Source organism: Microtus ochrogaster, chromosome 4, assembly GCF_000317375.1.
Source record: "Microtus ochrogaster isolate Prairie Vole_2 chromosome 4, MicOch1.0, whole genome shotgun sequence".
NCBI lineage: Eukaryota > Metazoa > Chordata > Mammalia > Rodentia > Cricetidae > Microtus > Microtus ochrogaster.
In genome coordinates, this window is record NC_022011.1 from 45,904,299 (window position 1) to 45,910,107 (window position 5,809).

At 47.1% G+C, this 5,809-nt stretch overlaps 1 protein-coding gene and 1 pseudogene across 10 annotated transcripts in view; one reads left to right on the forward strand and one right to left on the reverse strand.

Moving 5' to 3' along the window:
• LOC102000574 overlaps positions 1–4,289 on the reverse strand; it is a 26,267-nt pseudogene extending 21,978 nt beyond the window's left edge.
• The window catches only part of Fnbp1 (formin binding protein 1), a 123,649-nt gene that overhangs the window by 22,764 nt on the left and 95,076 nt on the right, over positions 1–5,809 (forward strand). The gene's annotated exons all lie outside the window — the stretch shown is intronic.

Consider the following 5,809-nt stretch of genomic DNA (forward strand, 5'->3'; position numbering starts at 1 on the left):
ACAGTGAATAAAGAAAACTCCTCAGATCTTCACTTGAGCACTGTGCCACACCCACAAACACACACAGTGAATAAAGAAAACGTAACACAAATTTAGAAGTAAACCAGGCCAGGGTGTTCATTCCTGTAATTCACACTGGGGAAGTAGAATCAGAAGGGCGACCTGGCCGACCTGGCCAACTAGGCCAGCCAAAAGCCCCTGCCTCTGTAAAAATAAAATCCCAAGTGGGAAGTGGTCAGGGAAGTCACCTGACGGTAGCCCCTGGCCTCCTCCACACACACCCACACACACATGCACGCGCACACACATATGCATGCACACACATAAAGATCGCTTGTCGTGGGGCATCTTGCTTATGGCTATAGTGACAAATGCTAATCTGAGAAGCTCTTCGGTCTTCAGAAATTAAGAGCCAAGGTGAATGCCCGGGGAGACCAGGCTCTCATCTTCAGCTGGAGGAGGAGTCATTCGAATTCCTCCCGGGTGCTGGAAGAACCGCCTCCCTGTTTAGTCTCCTTAATGAAGGACTGGGGACTCTTGTTGCTAAACAGGTTGGGAGGGCCTAGCAGGTGCTGTTTAAGAAAACACACGTAGCTGGACTAAACACAAGGACTTACTCTCCATGGAAATTAATTTCTACCAAATCAGCTGTTAATTGATCTACTAGCACCAGCATTTGGTGGCTCCCAGTCCTCTCAGAACACTTGGGTGGCGGGAGCTAGAGCTGCAGATGATGGCATTCCTGGTATGTCTGGGATGGCATTCTTGTACCTTGCTGTCATCACAGTGCGTGACCCTGGATAACTATTTGGTTCTGTTTTAAGACCACTACAGTTCGAAGGGCTAGACACACCACCCAGTTTGCCTTTGGGAGGGACAGTTCAATTCCACCAGCACGTGATTGTGCAAGGCCCTCAGCTGAGCGCTGTGGGAATCCCCAGGGAACTGCCGAACACCTGTTTTCAGATTCTCTTGTATGACATTTCTGGAAATTACAGTCATGATTTTCACTACCAAAAACCCATCTATTCTAGTTTTGAATGTCTAGTTGTATGTTATATCAAAAATACACTGGAGAAAATAGCCAGTAGTTTATGTTATTTTAGAGGTATTTTCTTTGGGTTTTTTGTTGTTTTTTTTTCTGTTTTTCCTTGGAAGGGATCAAACCTAGGGCCTCTCCAAGGCTGGCAAGTGATCTATCCAACCTACTTATTACTTTTCTATTTTTATTTTTATTTAACTAGAATTTATTTATTTTGGTTTCTTGAGACAGGGTTTCTCAGTAGCTATGGAGCCAGTTCTGGAACTCTGTAGGCCAGGCTGGCCTTGAACTCACAGAGATCTGCCTGCCTCTGCCCTCCTGAGTACTGGAATTAATGACACTCACCACCACTGTCCTGTGCTATTTTTGGTTTGTCTTTTTTTTAATTGTTATAATTTTATCTCTTTTTTTGGGGGGCGGTTGTTTCTTTCTTTCTTTTTTTTTTTTTTGAGGCCAGGTCTCCAAAGATGGCACTGAACTCCTGATCTCCTGCTCCCACCTCTAGGCTCATAGATTTGCAGGTCTACAAGAGTACTGAGCTGCTGAGCCATTTCTGTAGCCCAGCAGGTCCCTGTCCATCAAGCCGGTGTGAGTAGTTACCCTTTGGCTGTTACTGGACCAGGCTTTCCTCTTCCTCTCTGGTCTAGCAAGCGTTGCCACTTGAGAACAGCAACACAATCATTGTAAAACTTCTATTTCTGCCCCACTTAAACTGCCCTGCTCTAACATGAAACTAGAAGCATGGAGAAGTGAGCTATACCACAGGTTAGCAGTGGGCACAGGAGGCAAGGGTGCTCTGCCAGCTCAGCAGGGGTGCGGTCCAGCTGGAGCGGAGGGTTCCCTGCACTCCCTCTGAATGCCTTCCCAGATGCACAGGAGGCGGAGGCTCAAGGACTTTGGAACACTGCCGTTTTTTCAAGTGGCAGTCCGCTTTTAGCCCTTCATCCCTGGGCTACAGGAACGCCAAGGGAATGCAAACTAAGATGGGCAGATGCCAGCTCAGTCAGACTCCGTGCTGATGTCCTCTATCGGGGAACAGACTAGACTAGACTACTACCAGACACACAGAATCCCACTTGTTTATCCAAAAACGATAAACAAAACCGGGGAAGGAAGGAGCTCGTCTGTGTTTGATCACCTAGCATGCACAACTCCCTGACTTCCGTGGGCATGGGGCTGCATGTGTGTAACTAAATCTCTTTAAAAAAAACAAAATACAGGTACCTACTGATTATATAGCTGAGGGTGACCTTGAACTCTCGATTCTCCTGTACCTGAGTGCTGGGACTACAGGCATCCTCCACTGTGCCTGGTTTATGGAGTGCCAAGGGCTTTGTGACTGGTGGGCAACCACTCTACCAATTGACCTACATCCCAGGCCAAAGTAGCTGGCTTTTTTTTTTTTCCTTCCGGTTTTTGGTTTTTGAAGACTGGGTTTCTCTGTAGATTTGGAGCCTGTCCTGGAACTAGCTCTTGTAGACCAGGCTGGGCTCGAACTCACAGAGATCCGCCTGCCTCTGCCTCCCACGTGCTGGGATTAAAGGCATGTGCCACCACCACCAAGGCCTTTGTTTTTGTTTTGTGTGTAGGAGGGGAGTGCACGTCGCTTGTGTGTTAGTGTGGAGGTCAGAGGACAACTTGTGGGAATCGGTTCTGTTCTTCTACCATGTGGGTCTTGGGATTGAACTCGGATTGTCAGGCCTGGCAGCAAGTTCCTTCCCTACTGAGCCATCTCGCTGGTCCACACAGTACCTATTCGGGTGTATTGTTGATGTACTGTTGGCATGGAAATGGACGTGGCACTCGTCTGTGGGACAGACTCACTCCATTGGTATGGTTTGTGTCACACTAAGCATTGATTCATGGGACTTCCCCTCTTAGTATTCAGATTGGGAGCTGCGGAGAAAACCTAACGCCAGCCCGGCAGCTTCGAAGAGACTTGCAGTGTTGCTCCCCAAATCTCGCTAGCTCTGTAGCAGCGGTTGCTTTGTTTTTAATCTGTTAAGGTCTTGTGAAAACAGCTCCGTGTTTATGTAGATAAAGTCAGCATTGTGTCCATCTGACCACTTGAAAATCTTGAGCTTTCTTCTGTCTGGCAGGCCACCCCTTCAAAGATCAAAATAAACAGGAAAATAAGCCGGCGGGATAGACAGTTTCCTTCCAGTTAGCGCCTGCCAAGTCAGAATTTATAAGGCAGATTTGGGCTCCAGATGGAGCGGCCATAGTGATCTGTTTGGAAACGTCCCTCACCAATGTGTGCTAAACATCAGAACAAATTACAAAACTTATCATAAAAAATATTTATTGAGACAGGGTCTTATTGTGTACCCCTGACTGTTCTAGAACTTGCTATATAGACCAAGCCGGCTCTGAATGTACAGAGAGCCACCTGCCTCTGTCTCCAGAGTGCTGGGATTAAAAAGGTGTGTCCTAAAATATTTTCTTAATTCCCATGCATCACAGGTCACTGTCAAACCCAGGAAGACCAGATATGAAAATAGTTCAGATTGCCACATTCATCCAGAAAGATTACTTTGGCTAGCTCCCATTGCCTTGTCTCTAGGGAAAAACAGAATGATGTAGCTCAGATTGATTTCAAACTCACTATGTACCAAGGCTGACCAGGAACTTTTGATCTTCCTGGTGCTAGAATTATGGGCTTAGCCACCACACCAGGGTTAGGAGACAGTGGAGTGGGGCCTGAGACTGTGCTGTCTTAGAACTCACTCTGTAGACCAGGCTGGCCTCTTGCACATGCAAAGCAATTTATTAACAGAAAATAATTTGAGAAGTCCTGTTCACAGACGGCAACCATGACGAACCCCCCTTCCTTCAGGTGCTGTCAGAGGGGATGGGGGTGACATCCTCAATCCTCCCAGTCTTCATCCCTGAGCGAGCAAGAGCTCTGAGGGCTAACTGGGCTCCAGGTCCAGGGGTCTTGGTCCTGTTTCCTCTGTGGTGCGGAGTTTGGTATGCAGGACAGTAATGCCCAGCTCCTTGCACCTCTGGGCTACATCCTGGGCAGCCAACATGGCTGCATACGGAGAGGACTTTACCTTCATTCCACCAGTCCCTGGCAGATGGTTTCCTTGCCAGAAAGGTCGGTAACATGGACAAAGGTGTCACTGAATGATGCAAAAATATGGCAGACACCAAATACATTTTCTCCTTCAGCCACTTGAGGCCCAAGGCTGATGACTTGTTCTTCCTTCTTTTCCTTCCCCTTGCAAGGTGCTATCTCTGAACGTCATCTCCAGACTCCTCCACCAGTTAGATACTTTTTTTAAAGATTTATTTATTTATTATGTATACAATGGTCTGCCTGCATGTATCCCTGCAGACAGAAGTTGGCACCAGATCTTATTACTGGTGGTTGTGAGCCACCATATGATTTCTGGGAATTGAACTCAGGACCTCTGGGAGAGCAGTCAATGCTCTTAACCACTGAGCCATCTCTCCAGCCCCCAGTTAGATACTTTTTTGAACAAACTTTTTGTACCTTATTCTTGGAATTAGAATGTTCCTGAAGATGGCAAGATTGAATAATAATATAAAAAGCTTATCATTGTTTATTTGTAGAATTCTGTGGGTTTTTTTTTGGTGTGTGTGTGTGTGTGTGTGTGTGTGTGTTGCTGAGGATTGGAACTTGGGCTTTGCATGTGTTCAGCAAGTGTTTTACCACTGAGCTACCTTGCCTTTTTTTTTTTTCTGTGCAGTTGTCACCATCCTGAATTTTGGATCCTGAGATCATAGGCCTGTGCCACCATGCCCAGTGACACCTTTTTTATATATAACATTCTCATGTCATTTTTTGACAAGTTCTTCCTAAGTTAGATGTTTTGCTTTTAAAGGGCAGTTTCCTGTATACCAGACTAGCCTTGAACTGGCTGAGGAGGCCCTTAAATTTTTTTTTTTATTTATTTGTCTGTGCTTGTCTGGTGCCTGTGGAGGTCAGAAAAGGGCCTCGGAGTCCCTGAAACTGGAGTTACAGACAGATGGCTGAGATCTGCCCCTTGAGAGCTGGGAATCAAACCCAGGTTCTCTGGGAAGAGCACAGTTGCTGAGCCAGCTCTCCAGCTCCTAGGACTTGGGAATTCTGATCCTCCTTCCTCCACCTCCCGTGCTAAGAATCCTGGCATCCTCACCACAGATGGATTATGCGGTGCTGGGGATAGAACCCAGGGCTTTGTGTGTGCTAGGTGATCACTCCACCGACTCGGCTACATCCCCAGTCCCGTAGGTTAGATTTCTTAATGAGTCCCCAGGAGCAGCAGAATTTCATTGTTCACAGTTGCGGTCTTCTCGAAGAGCTTCTGTTGCTCATCCTGCTTCCCTGGTAGTGACCCGTGCTCGTGATCCTCAGACTCTGGTGCCCAGAGGAGCCCAGAGGAGTTCAGTAATGGGCATTTTCTTGGACTCTCAAATGCATTCAGCAAACCTTGATCAGAGGATTCCCAGGCCTTGCCTTGGGGGTCTGGACCTATGTCACAGTGTGTGGTGAACCCACATAGGGAGAAAGAGGTGACCCGCTGGGAGCTGCACAAGCCATGCCAGAAGCACTGTGGCATGGCGGACTGTGAGGGGAGGCGCATTGCCAGTGCTTTGAACATGTAAAGAGATGCTAGAAAAGAGATCCTGGGCTTTTGGTTTCAGTTTTTTTTTTTTTGTTTTATTTTTTTGGTTTTTCGAGACAGGGTTTCTCTGTAGCTTTGGAGCCTGTCCTGGAACTAGCTCTTGTAGACCAGGCTGGCCTCGAACTCACAGAGA